This window comes from Oncorhynchus mykiss, chromosome 16 (assembly GCF_057628025.1).
Source record: "Oncorhynchus mykiss isolate SJ-2025 chromosome 16, ASM5762802v1, whole genome shotgun sequence".
NCBI classification, from domain to species: Eukaryota; Metazoa; Chordata; class Actinopteri; order Salmoniformes; family Salmonidae; genus Oncorhynchus; species Oncorhynchus mykiss.
In genome coordinates this window covers 32668421-32683222 of record NC_143037.1, presented here as the reverse complement: position 1 = coordinate 32683222, position 14802 = coordinate 32668421, and the positions used below count along the sequence as shown (strand labels likewise).

Sequence of the window (14802 nt, the reverse complement as noted above, 5' to 3'; positions counted from 1 at the left end):
GGCCTACTTTTTTCGTATGAACACGCTGCAACTGGATTTGTAACTGTTAAAAAAATATATATATATTTTTGACCATCACCAATTTGACATTGTACGATTTCTCTTAAATGACGATAGATAAATGGCTGTTTCTTTTTTTATTGACACCGTAGGTTCACTTACTTTGACGTGAAGCGGTCAAATTATTTTTGACCTTTAATCCCAGAAAAATGGCCATAACTCAAAAATCGTTGAGGCCTAGACGCCATCTTGTTCGGGACCAACTGCCCATCATGCCAAACCTATGCTCACCAAGTTTCGTCTTCGAAGTCTTTTCCGTTTAGGAGATAAGGCCATGTCGTGATTCGTGATGTTTTGTACATTCGCAATATGATTCCATTCGCCCTCTTGTGGGATTTACCAGGACAGTGGAAAAATGACCAAAATTTGAATATTTTATCAAACGGAAACCGAATGTCCGAAAGAGTTCGTTTGATGACTTCCTGGAAGATCCGGCCCTACCGCACGGCCCGACGCCGTCCGCAAATTCTACAAATGTTTTCGGACGTCTAGTAAGGGACCGTACATTTGCAATATGGACTTTCTCACTAACCATATGGCAAGCGTCAAAATGTTCCCTTAAAACCTGTTAAAGCGAGGGGTTCCTCCACCCCCCCCCCCCCGTTCAGCTCAAACCGTGGCACAGGCAATGCAAAAATATTCTTAGAAATATTTAACCTCCACACATTAACAAGTCCAATACCTCAAATGAAAGATAAACACCTCGTTCATCTACCCAGCATGTCAGATTTCTTGTATGTTTTACGGCGAAAACACATCACATATTTATATTAGACCACCACCGAAACAAAGACAAGAGGCAGCCATTTTGTCCGAGAAAATATACAATTATAAAAGCAGGATTAAAAAATAAATCATTCACTAACCTTTTGAAAATCTTAATCAGATGACAGTAATAGGACATGTTACACAGTACATATTTTTTTTTCAATAACATGCCATTTATATCCATAAATGTCCATTTACATTGAATTCATGCTCAGAAAATACTCAAAAATGTCCGGAGAAATTATAGATATCATAAAGCAAGATAGCAAGATATCGTAAATAGACATCATAAACTTTGACTAAATATACATGTTCTACATATAGTTAGAAAGATACACTGCTTTTGTCACTTTGTCACGCTTTGTCATTTCTTTTTAACGTTACAGAAATCGCTCACTATTCAATAATCTGAGACGGCGCTCAGACATAAGCAATATTTCTCCGCTATGTTGGAGTCAACAGAAACACAAAATTACAACATAAATATTCCCTTACCTTTGATGGTCTTCGTTCAGAATGTAGTGGAAGGGGTCATACTTACCCAAAACATCGTTTGGTTTCAAGTCGTGTGTCTTTGTATTAGCATCTGCTAGCAGTATCAGCTGAAATGCACCCAAATTTTTCTCTGGTCCCGAAAAGTTGCGCATCAAAACTTTAAAATTACATATTATATGTCGACTAAACAGGTCAAACTAAGTGCAGAATCAAGCTTTAGGATGTTCTAAACGTACAAAACAATTCTCAATTCAACCGGTCATTGTTACTTCTTCTCAGGCGAGCAAAGGAATGAATGTGACCAATTCTTCTCAGGCGACAAAGGAATGAATGTGACCAATTCGCACCCTAACGCACAGGTATTTTCTCGCGACACGCACTCAATTCACTCCCAAAGGGTCAAAACTCACGGGATTTGAACAATTAAACACTGTACTGAATGAGGACATCTAGTGGAAGACATAGAAAGTGTCCCCAGATCCATAGCTGGTTGGGAAGGGTGGGGGCGATGGCGTCAAAGTTGCCCCAACTTTCAAGATCCCAAAACTAGTTTGGGAGATTCCCTGCCCTGTGAGTTCTGCTATACTTAGACATAATTCCAACGCTTTTAGAAGCTTTAGAGTGTTTTCTATCCAATAATAATTATTATATGCATTTATTAGCAATTTTGGACAGATTTTTTTTCAGTTTACTATGGGCACGTAATTCCTCCAAAGGGGGCAGTATTCTGCCTAGGCCTAACAGGTTTTAACTTCTTGAAATTAAAGCATAGGGGAATATCCAATTCCAGCTCCCATATTGGAATTCCCATGGCTTCCACAATGTGTCAATAGTCTTTGTTCTTGGCTTCAGGCTTGTAACTTCAATAACTGGTGTAACTTCCAAACTGGTGTACAACTGGTGTACACGCTTTCTCTGCATGTTGAACGAGTGGATTACTCAAATCGATGGTGCCAACTAAATCGACTTTTTGGGATATGAAGAAGGATTTTATCTAACAAAATTACACCATGTTATAGCTGGGACCCTTTGGATGACAAATCAGAGGAAGATTTTTCCAAAAGTGAATATTTAATGAAACCTATGATTGTGGAAAATGTTGATGTGGGTTTCTGTACAGCACTTTGAGATATCAGCTGATGTACGAAGGGCTATATAAATACATTTGATTTGATTTGGGGCACTGTCCTCAAACAATCTTAAGGCATACTTTCTTAGATTTTGCACTGACAACCGGACTGTTACCCACTCCCACGGATGGAAGATTGTGTTTACCAGGTTGGTGCTGCCCGGTTTTTCAGCAAGTTTGATTTGCTGAAGGGTTACTGGGAAGTGCCTTTGTCATCAAGCGATCGTGAAATATCTGCTTTTATTATTCCTTCAGGTCTTTTCTCCTATTCGGTCAGGAGTTGAGGCCTACGCAATGTTCCTGCTATGTTTTAGCGTCTAATGAATAGGGTGACCTCTGGCCTTGAAAGCTGTGCTGTTTATCTAGATGATGTGGTTGTTTTATAGTGACACTTGGGAGCGTGATCTTGTGCAGATACGGACTCTATTTGAACATTTGGCTGAGGCCTGTCTCACTGTGAACTTTGCCAACTGAGTTTGCCAAGACAACAGTGAACTACCTCGGCAGAGTGGTCGGGCAGGGTCGTGTTCTCCCGGTGCGGGCTAAAGTGGCTACTATCAATCTGTTTCCACCGCCCACCACCAAGAAGGAGCTGCAACGCTTCCTAGGTATGGTGGGGTACTTTCGGGGGTTTTGCTTCAACTTCTCCATGGTTGTAGCATCTCTGACTGATCTGTTGAAGGAGAGGGCTGATTTAATCTGGTCTTCCTGCTGTCAGAGTGCTTTTGAAAATGTGAAACTGCTTCTTAGTTCTGACCCTGTGTTGGCTGCCCCATGATTTGAACTGCCTTCAGCCTATATGTGGGTACAAGTAACGTAGGGGCAGGTGTAGTGTTGCTTCAAGCAGATGGGGGTGTTGAACATCCTGTTAGTTATTTCTCCCGAAAGTTGAACTATTCAGTGGGGGAGAAAGAGGCCCTTGCTTTAATCTGGGCATTGAAGCATATTGAGGTATGTGTGTGGTTCCTATTGTGGTTTACACTGACCACAACCCACTTACTTTTCTGCACACCATGCTTTGCCTAAAAAGCAGGATTATGCGCTGGTGTTTGTTCCTGCAGGCGTTTGGATGTACGACATGTAAAAAGTGTGGATAAAGTGCTTTAAGGTGCACCGATTTCGTCGATCTTCGGATGCCTTCGTTGTTTGTTTTAATTTTCGGTTGGTGGTCTTTACAGGGTTTATTTTGTCCTTCCTGTTGCTCTGGCTTCTGCTCTCCTGTCACTTGGTCTCTATTTCTTTCTCTTAAATTGTTGCTTCCAGGTACCATGGTTTCTGAGGTTGGTTGGGTCAGGTGATTTGGTTGGGTTGGTATCATGGGCATACGGTGGGCCTTTTACCTTTATGGTTTGTATACTATTTTGTGTCTGAACCTTTATTGGTTATGGTTTTTGATCAGTTGTATTGGTGCATTTGTGTGGTTTTTTTTCAGGTCTTTGTTAGTTCCTTCTTTTCATAGGAGTGGGTGTTATACCCCCTCGGTTTCCCTGCCTCCTCCTCTGTGTTTATATTTGCAGATTGGGGACAGGTGGATCTGATTGGGTCGTTAAGGTGACAAGTTGCACCTGGGTTTGGGATCAACTAGGTGATAAAAGGTCCTGGTGCCCAGTCCTGCCTCTCTCTCTCTCCACAAGCACCATTTTGTTTTGTGATCTGGTTTATTTGTTTTTGATTAGATGCACCTTTACCACTTACACACATTTTAAATTCATTCATGCATCTCCATTACATCCCTCACATGCCTACTTTCACACTTCACGAGTTAGTTTTCTTGTTCAAATCTAGGCTAAGCACTATGCCTCCCTCAACAGTCATATGTCGAACAACATCCCTTATTGTACAAGTAATATCCATAATATCCCTCCCAGGAACGCTGTACGTCTGACTCAGATATGATACTCCCCATCACTTTATTAACACGGTTAGCGAAAACCCTTGCCAAAATCTTATCAGTATTCCGTGAACTTAAAGGCCTCAAATTTTCCAGCTTCTCCCTGCTCCATTGGTTTTATAATATTTAACAATCCTGTGGACAATGATTCTGGAAATATCTGTGCCTGTTCCATGTATACGTCCAACAATACAGGTGCTAAAATATCCACAAATTGATGATTAAACTCACTTTTCAGCCCATCTGATCCCAGACTTTTTTTCCTATTACTGGCCAAGATGTCCTCCAATATCTCCTTAACCGTCATATCTTTGCCATACATTTTTTGTTCAGCATCAGGTAATTTTGCATCAATAAAACCTTCTCACTACAGCCTTGATCGCCGCCCCCATACATGCACACTTTTCAATGTTATGTACAGCAGCCTGAGCTTTCATAAAGCCTGCCACATCATAACCCTCCACCCTATAAACATTTTCCAGCTCAATGTCAATTAGTTTATTCAAAGCTATCCGCTCCCTCTTTAAAATAAAATTCCTCCGTCTTGCGTCAACACTACACCCTCTAATCTTCTCTTTTAAACCATCCCACCACAATCCAATATTAACACATTTAAAACCACTCAACATTTCTCTGTTTAATACAATCGGTAATCATATCAATATTTTTCTTCTTTTAGTAGCTCAGCATTCAAACACCATACACCACCCCCTCTAGTAGGCACACTATGACCCAGCAGGAGCCCAAGAGCGGCATAATCACATAAAACATTTAAATGATACCTAATCTTGTGAACATATTGCACCACATTTACAGCCGCTGAACAATAATCAATGCGGCTTGCCTGAGACGGTTTAAAACAACCAGCCTCTTCAAGAAAGCTCTCTCACCTGGATGCATCACTCAATGATCCTTCATTACCCCCAGCAAGACTAGCCTAGACAGATCAGAGCACAACAATGCACTCCTTGACGTTTCCAGTTTAGTCAAACGAACGTTAAAATCCCCCAACCAATATACAGTTACCCACACAATTTAATGTAGCGCACTCATTTTGGAAGGTATCATTCTGAAACTTTGCACAAGTACTGTTGCTCTCTTGTATTTTTCACTGAAATTGTCCGCATCATCCTATCTGAATGTTTGTTTTATCTTGTTCATTTTAAAGATGATACAAAAAACAAAAATACAAAAACGTATGTTTTTTTTCATTGTTTTATCTAAACCAGATCTATTGTTATACTCTCCTACATTCAATTCACATGTACACAAACTTCAGAGTGTTTTCTTTCAAATGGTACCAAGAATATGCATATCCTTGGTTCTGTGCCTGAGCTACAGGCTGTTAGATTTGAGTATGTCTTCAGGCGGAAATTGCACAAAGTAGGGGGGGGGGGGCTGTAAGAGTTAATTAAAATAGCAACCCCACAAGTCCTCTCCCTACCATTATTAAAATAAAGCAAATCCATCCATCGCTTTCTTACACCATCCACCATACTGTCAGGCCAGTGTCTCTTGAAGACATGAAATAACCTGTAGTAGGCTTACTGTCTGGTCTAACTTTTCCATATCTCTTAGTCTCATTAATATTTGACAGATATAACGCTCACCATGAGTAGGAATATGATGTTTATTGTTTCCATCATCAAGACCCAGTCTTTTTCTTCTTGATCTTGACCAGCCTCCTTCGCTTCTTTCCTCCCTCTTTGGACTTCATCTGAGGACACGTCACGCACAGTCCTTACTCTTCGAGGATTCACCCTTCACCTCCATATTTTTAGGACTAGCGTCAGATATAAAACGTTCATGATCAGCATCCCCTGCACCTTCAGACAGATCCGTGGCCGACACTCCTCCTCCACCCTCCGGCTCATTTCCATGCTAGACCCAATTCCATCTGCCACAGTAGATTCATCACCCTCTTCTCCTTCACCATCCTGGTCTCCTTTTTCTCCCTCCCGTCCTCTCCTCCGTCACACTCTCTTCTACCACCACCTCCTGTTGTTCCATGTCATCACCGTCTGTCGGCCTAGTACACGTGCAGTGGATGCCTCTCACCACACCCATTGCAAGGTTTTCCCACTTTCGCGACGCACTCTCGCATAATGCCCTTGTATTCTGCATCGCCGTTATAAAAAAATCATGGCAATTCCGGACTACAAATTCGGCACACTTTAACTTGCCTGTCGTGTATCACATGGAATTATTCAGCCCCCTCCAACATCTCAAACTTTCCTGAATACGGTAGTGAGTGCATCACGTCTGTGTACCGGACCTTGCAGAATCTTGTGACATCCGCTATCTCCGTTACCAGCCATAATTTCTTCTAAATCAGAAACCGCCGACACACCCCATCCTTCCAATTTGGCAACAATAGCATCATCGCTAACATACACGGATAAATTCATGAAGGACGCCACCAGTTCATCCGATGAAATGTTCCTCGCCATTACCGTACACGATTTGATTTTCAGTCCATCAGTTACTCTTTCCCATGGACATGCGACATCGTTATCTCGTACTCCTGATCCCCCTTGCATCTGCACCCTGTCACTGCTCAGCATGCCTTCTCTATCCCTTGCAGCAATTATATCATTAGTTTACGATTCCCAGTGATATCCACCTCCACAATACAAGCCCTATCATAGGATTTCTCCCTCGACGGTGGTGCACCATGATTATTTACTTCATGTCCTGCACTCTTTCAGTTTCCTCGCGGTGGTCATAGAAGCCATTGTAATCGATCTGGTTATACAGAGACCTTTCCCCCAACAACATAAGCTGGTGAAAATCAACTCAACTAATAATAAAAAACAATTCTAACAAATTCAAACCAATGCCAACCAAAATATATATATACAAAAAAGCAGCAAACAATTCCCTCTCCTACAAAACCAACTTGCCTGCAAAAACGTCTTCAATCACTGACCCTGCTTAGCTTCCAAGATCAGATGAGATCGCATACCAGGCTAGCAGGCCACCCCAGCTAGCAGACAACACAAAACTGAAGACACTGGGAGGAGCTAAGGGAAGAGAAAATTATATATAGGAGAGGGGATATGCAAAACAGAACAAGCAAAAAAAGAAAAACAAAATATAAATTAAGAAAGAAAGGAAAAGGAGCAGCGGGCCTGTAGTCTATCACCGAGACCACCTCCTTACCCAGGACAAAATAAAATAATTGTGAAACAGAACAACAATAATACACTCAACCAAATAACTTCAGCCTATGATCGTCTCTCCGATCAAATGCAGCAACTGTCATAGAAAATACACACAGAACAGATTATTAATATTACTATTATTTAAGTGACGTGACATTTCCCTTTTTAAAACAGCTCATTTATATTTGTACAACATTTATACACATAAAAACAGCATTTGAATATTACATTTAAATTGTTAGTCTGTTAAAAACAATAGAAACAACCATGAATAAATGTATTTTGTCTTGTAAAACATCCAATATGTAAAAGCCATTTCAATTGTGTACAAATGATTTAACAAAAGTAAAACATGTTTAAAAACAAACTTTGTTTAAAAAAGTGCTATTCCGATTTCAATAACCGTCCTGTCCTTCGGCGGTTCAGCAGAGCCGGATGGGCCACGTTGCGCCAAACCGCTGTGGGCTCGCCTGTAGCAAGCTTGTGCACTGGACACACTGGTTCCCGCTCCTGCAAAAGAGAGAGAAGAGCACGATGTATAGCTCAAACGGTTACTGCCTCTTTTTCCAGTTAAAAATGTCTTAACTTCTGGAGCTGGGTATAGTGTGCAGAGAGCAGGAAAGAGACTGGGGCTCGCAGGTCGACTGGGATCAGCCTCAGGATTCTGAGGTAAGATCCCAGCCAGAACTGCGTGAGGGCCTGGGTCTTGTTGTTGACCGGGGAGGTGGCAAGAGTCAGATGTAACGCTGTGTAGCGGTTGCCCAGGAACAAGTAGAGGTCCCCCCCCCCCCCCTTGGACCTGGGCCTCTTGACCACCGCCCTCTCAGCCTCTCCAAATTGCTTCCCCACAGGAAGTAAAACTGCATCTGTTCCAGTGCTAAAAGAGTTCTTTGTGGGGGGATAAAAACAGAACTGATTAAAAATAGAGTTTCTGTCTTACTGTCCCCAGGATCCCACTCCATTTGCCGCTTCCTCCTCCCTCCCTGTCAAACTTTCCCCCAGTACCCTTATGTAGGTCATTTTAACAGTCAGTGGTAGTCTGGTTAAGTCTGGGTCTGCCCATGGTTAGAAAAAATGGGCTTCTGTTTTGTCTCTGTACAGTCTCGCCCCAGAGGCTCGTCCGTACCAGTCTGTCCAGGGTCCTGTCGACAGATAAAAGTTTGACGACGTCCATGTAAAACATGCACTGGGCGGTCATCCTCCCCACTCCCCGGGATACCCACCCCACTCATCCGTTGGTCCCTTCTCAAGACCTGTGCCAGTGGTTTGATGCAGGCCACAAACAGAAGAGGAGATAACGGACAGCCCTGATAGACGTCGCAGTGTACTCCCAGTACCTTGAAGAGGTACTGGTGCGAGGCTCGATCAAAATCTAAATTTAGGACTACAAGCCGCATGTTTCTGTCTCTCGCATAACAGATGGCATCTCGGATTAGTATCAGGCTGTCCGTGACCTTCCTTCTGGGAAAGGCACAGGTTTGGTCCGGGTGGATCACCTTCCCTAAAACAGAAGACATTGAGTGTTAGAACCTTAGTAAAAAGTTTAGTCAATATTTAAAAGGGTAATCGGTCTCCAGTTTGTCTTGTGTAAAAGAGTCACAATCCCTACTCTAAAACTGTCAGGTAGTTTGTCAAGTTGTTCAAAGTCAGTAAAGACAGAAGTTTGTCGGCTAAGACATCCCAAAAGTTCAGATAAAACTCCAAGGGGAGGCTGTCCTCCCCTGGTGACTTACCCCTCTTAAAATGTTTCAGTCCTTTATCAATTTCTGTCATTGTCAGGTGTTGAGTAAGGTCCTGTCAATGTATGTTAAAATGTCCCTCATGGTTTCCTCACACAAATATTTTACTCCAAACAGTTCCCCATAAGCATCCTCGACTACTTATTTTATTCCCTCTGTTTTTAAAACCCATCTTTATTTTTAATCCTGTCATTGTCCTACCCTTTCTAACTATTTTCTTAAAGTGCCTCGTACACTTCTCCCCTTCTAATTCCCTCTCCTTACTTCTTAAAATAACCCCCTACTTTTCTGTTTTGCTAAAAATGCAATTTCCTTTAATTTCATGGTTAAATTTAAAATCAAAGACATCAGATGATTAAAAGGTTCTATTGAAACTCTCAGCAAAAAAAAAAACACCACAAATACTAAAAACAAGGCATTTAAATCACAAAACAAACGGAAACCCCAAATTATAACCCAGGGGAGCACCGTCCCTTCCTTAGGCGGCCCGCTAGGACATGGGCTGCCACCTTGTAGTCTGCGCACAATAGCGTAATGGGCCTGTAGTTCCCTAGGTTATACTTTCCCCTTTCTTGAAAAGCAGTGTCAAGACCCCAGAACCCCTGATACATACTCCTTTTTTCCCGAAAGAAAATCTCTGCCCAAAATTTTCCAAAAGGTAACATAAAACTCCAGAGGTTGCCTATCGTAACCTGGAACCTTGTCGGTTGGTAAAACCCACAAAGCAGCCCCAACCGCCGCAAGCTCGAAAGGGCGGTCAAGATCAGAGGCTGCCTCCGGGGGAACCTTTTCCCTCAAAAACCCTAAGAAGACATGTTCTGTTGAACCATCTATGTCCTTCTCCCTAAAATATTATTGTTAGGAGGACACTGCTTCTACCATGCCCTTGGGGTCAGAAACCATTCCCCCCTTCTGTTTGCAGCTCAGCAATACCTGCTTTGGCACGGTCAACTTTAACCTGTTTTAAAAAATATGAGCTGCTAGCCTCCCCAAACTCGTCTGTTTGACACCTAAAGAGAAAGTCCCTGGGCTTCCCCTGAAAATACAGCCCCAACTTACTTTTTAAAACCTCCATCTTCTCCACATCACTCCCCTCACCCTTGTTCTCAGCTGACACCAAGGCAATCAGCTCCTCCTGAAGCCGTTGAAAAACCTCCCTATCTGTACGGGCCGTAGTGACACAATGCGAAATGGCCAGGGTGCGCACATTGCACTTTACACACCCCCACCATTCGACTAGGCTTGAGGTCACCCAATGGGTGGAGCCATGTGGAGCCACTTCAAACATTTCATTTCTGAATATATATATGTATGTCAGATAAAATACATGTAAAAAATATCTAATATATACAGAAACAAAGATTATATACAGAGTAGGGAACATAAATAACTAAGGTGAGGTTCTGTTCCGTTCCATAGTTAGATAAAATACATCTAATATTTACAGACAGACAGACACACACCCACAATGAAGAGCCATGTGGAGCCACTTCAAACATTTCATTACTGAATATATAAAAATATGTCAAATAAAATAAAATATCTCCAACTCAAATGAATAATATTTGATAATATTAATTTCAAACAATGGCATGAGAATTACTTATCAATCGAGAATTGCATCTTCTCCATACAGAAATATCTCCTGAAATTGGGAGTCCAAACTTGTCTCACAATCTGATACATCTTCTTATAACTCTGGGTCACTTTCTCTATTAATCTCGTAAATAATATCATGTAGATCTGTATACCTGGACTTTGCCTTTGATTTTCCAGATTTACTCGCCATAATTCTTTCAATAAAATAGCAGAACATTTTTTCGACTCAATACTGCTTCGCGCAAACAAGGTGTCTCCTTCGGGTAGAAATTTCCATGGCGAATGGCTGTGTTACGCTCGACTTTCATTCAAGAGCTGGTCTTCCCGGATATAAACATTAGATATTGCCGTTTACCTCAGCTCATTGGCGATCTACCAAGCTAGATTTCAAGACGATCAGTGGCAGAAATACAGTCATTCAAAGAAGCACTGGTGATATCATTGGCGCGCAGGAGGTCGTTGTTTGGTGTGTTCAAATCAGTTATTTTTGGTCAATACGCCCCGTAAAAAGAGGATTACAATGAAACCAACCCTGACTAGATAAACGTAAATGTAGTGTGAGTAATTGCATTGAATGTTTCGTTGAAAGGTGAAGGATACAGAATTCATGACTCAAGCCGTTTACAAAATGTGTCGTGTTATGCTGTAAAAATGGATTTAATCGAACAAAACAACCATTTATTGTGAAGATTGGACCTTTTGTATTGCCAAAAGAAGATCTTCATAGGTAATTTATTATTTTATTGCTATTTCTGACTTTTGTGACGCTAATGCTTGGTTGGAAAATGCTAGTAATATGTGTGTGTGGCGCGCTGTCGTCAGATTATCGTAAGGATTGCTTTCGCCGAAAAGCATTTTTAAAATCTGACACTGCGGTTGGATTAAGAGGAAGTTAAGCTTTTAAATGATGTTAGATACATGTATTTACAAGAACGTTTAATATTACGAATTGTGCATTTAGTATCTTTGCGATATGCTATTTCACTGGATGTTAACTTCCCGCATAGCCTAGAGAGGTTAAATAAACCTCTTGTAAAAAGAGAACCTGGAAGGAGACACAGGAAAGGCACTGAAACACCCCTTTCTTCCCCATATCCCTTAACCTGTAGTGACGCCCAGCCCGTGAACGGGACCGTTCTCATCATCTGACACTAATTAGCATAACGCAACGGACACACATCTTCCTAGAAAATATTCCTATTCATGAAAATCACAAGTGAAATATATTGGAACACAGCTTAGCCTTTTGTTAATCACCCTGTCAGCTCAGATTTCCAAAATATGCTTTACAGCCAACGCTAGACAAGCATTTGTGTAAGTTTATCATAGCCTAACAGCAGGCAAACTTGTCACGAAAATCAGAAAAGCAAAGAAATTAAATCGTTTACCTTTGAACTTCGGATGTTTTCACTCACGAGACTCCCAGGTAGACAGCCAAAGTTCATTTTTTCCCAAAAGATTATTTTTGTAGGTGAAATAGCTCCGTTTGTTCATCACGTTTGGCTGAGAAATCGCCGGGAAATTGCGGTCACCACAACGCCGAAAAATATTCCAAATGAGCTACATAATATTGACAGAAACATGGCAAACGTTGTTTAGAATCCATCCTCAAGGTGTTTTTCTAATATCTATTTGTTTTTCACTCTGACCTATTGGAGTAATGGCTACCTCTGTATTTTACGCGAGAATCTCTCTCGGAGCCACCATGTGACCACTTACGCAATGTGGCTGCCTACAGCTATTCTTCAACAGAAATGCGTAAAACTACGTCACAATGCTGAAGACACCTTGGGGAATACGTAGAAAGCGTAAGCTTGTTGATGGTACATTCACAGCTGAATAGGGAGTCATTGGAACGCAGCACTTTCAAAACCTGGGGCACTTCCGGATTTGATTTTTCTCAGGCTTTCGCCTGCAACATCAGTTCTGTTACACTCACAGACAATATCTTTACAGTTTTGGAAACGTTAGTGTTTTCTATCCAAAGCTGTCAATTATATGCATATTCTAGCATATTTTCCTGACAAAATATCCCGTTTTAAAACGGGAACGTATTTTTTTCCAAAAATGAAAATACTGCCCCCTAACACAAAGGTTAATCCCTTACATTCACTGTTACTACTGTAAAAAGGGCCATACAAAGGAAGGAACTAAACAAGATCACCCAGGGTCTCAATGCAGTCTGTCAGACAGGAGCCACCCCCATCCCAAAGCCATTCACCCCTTCCAGGTAACTGTTCGGCAGGGCTGTAAAAGGAGTCCACACAGGTTGGTACCTGTCCACAGACCTGCGATGCTTGCACAGGACTGGAAGAGTGGTCTCCCCCGGACTGTACCTGTACACAGTCCATTGAAGCCTCCTCAGGATTGGTGTCCATCTCCGAGGTGCCTGTCCCAGGAAGTGCAGGAACCAAACAGAACCCCTGGACCTGATCCCCTGACCCCCCCATCGAGGCTTCATAGACCGCCAGTGCAAGAAACTTCAAAACAACTGGATCCTGGGTCTCAGCCCCCACATCTGACCCTTCATCCCCAGTATCAGGGTTCAGCACTGTAAACCGGTTGGAGATGGCCACCAATGGCCTCCTGTGCTTTCCACCACCACCCGGTCAGTGACCCTCCTCTTCTTCCTTTTCCCCTTGTACACCATCCCGGACTCTCTATTGTCCTAAGATACCTATCCAGTCGACCCGCTAGCCGAAGACGACCTCATCATTCACGAAATGGTTCAGGTAGCCGAGTCGTCTGACATTTCACTCAGCAGACTATCCTCCCAGGCTCCAGTCAGCAGCTCCATCTCCTCAAGTCCCCTTCGGACCTCCTTTACTGCAGCTTCCCCTGGGGCTTTCGCCACCTCCGCTGCTGCCACTCAAATTTCCTTAAGAACTTCCTCTATTGGCCGGAGAGGAGAGCCCGCAGCACCTTCCTCGAGGCCATCACCGGCTGCCTCCGCATAGGGCCATTGTCTATTTGGGCAGTCTTTAAACAAGTGGCCCTGCTTCCCACAGCCATTGCAGACTTGCGCCTTGACTTGGTTTCCCACAGTTTCTGCACTTCAGCAGGTTGCACCCCGTGGCCAAATGACCAAAGCTACGGCAGTGTCTGAATTAAACAGGTAACCCCGGTCCGCTCCAATTGAGAAATAGGCTGGTGGGTGAACCAACTTATGGACACCTTCCGGATCCCTGTTCAGTCTGACATGGAATTGTCTCCTCCCTGACCAGATCCCGTAGGTACCGTACCCCAGGACTCACTTTCCCAAACCGGCATAGGAAAGCCCCGAATCTGTCATCTCCCACATAGGGATTGTAAATGTGCACGGTGGTGATCTTTAAATCCAACCGGCACAAGGGAAAAACCTGAATGTTTGAGAATGGCTGCCTCCTCTTTGCAGGTGAAATGGCTGGAAACGGGGGTCCCCATGAAGGGCGCTTCGCCCTTCTTTCAGTTTGAATGTTAATTATTTTTTTTATTTTTCCTTCTTCTTCTGCTAGCTTTTCACATAGCTTTGTGTATTTTTCCCCTCGACAATGGGAGAAAAGTGTTGCACCGTTCCCAGAGGAACTGCAATACCGGGTCGATGCGTGGAGTGGACGGAGCAAGCCCCATTTTTCGACTCCCTGTTAGAAAAATCAATTTAATATGTAGTCCCCCGGTGGGGAACGTATCAGATATTAAACTGTTGAAGAGTTTTTATTTTTATTTTTTATTATTGATACATTGATACAATACAAAATTATAGTCATTCATGCTCCATCCATTGCATTTTTAAATAACCAAATAACACACCAAACAAAACCTCAGGGGAGCATCTTCCCTCCCCGTCATACCTAACCACTACCTTTCCCTATCACCCCAACCCTAATCTATCCCCTTAAACCATCTAAATCAATCCCAGCCCAAACCCCCCTTCCACCTCTCCCGGGCAGCATGCTGCCCCCCTTCCACCTCTCCCGG

The 14802-nt window shown here is 42.7% G+C and overlaps 1 non-coding gene across 1 annotated transcript; it reads right to left on the bottom strand.

The window, feature by feature from the left end:
- Positions 1–14384: 14384 nt before the first annotated feature.
- LOC118945570 (U2 spliceosomal RNA) lies at positions 14385–14570 on the bottom strand. The gene has a single exon (XR_005040686.2). It is a non-coding gene; the product is annotated as a U2 spliceosomal RNA (small nuclear RNA).
- Between the last annotated feature and the right edge of the window lie 232 nt (positions 14571–14802).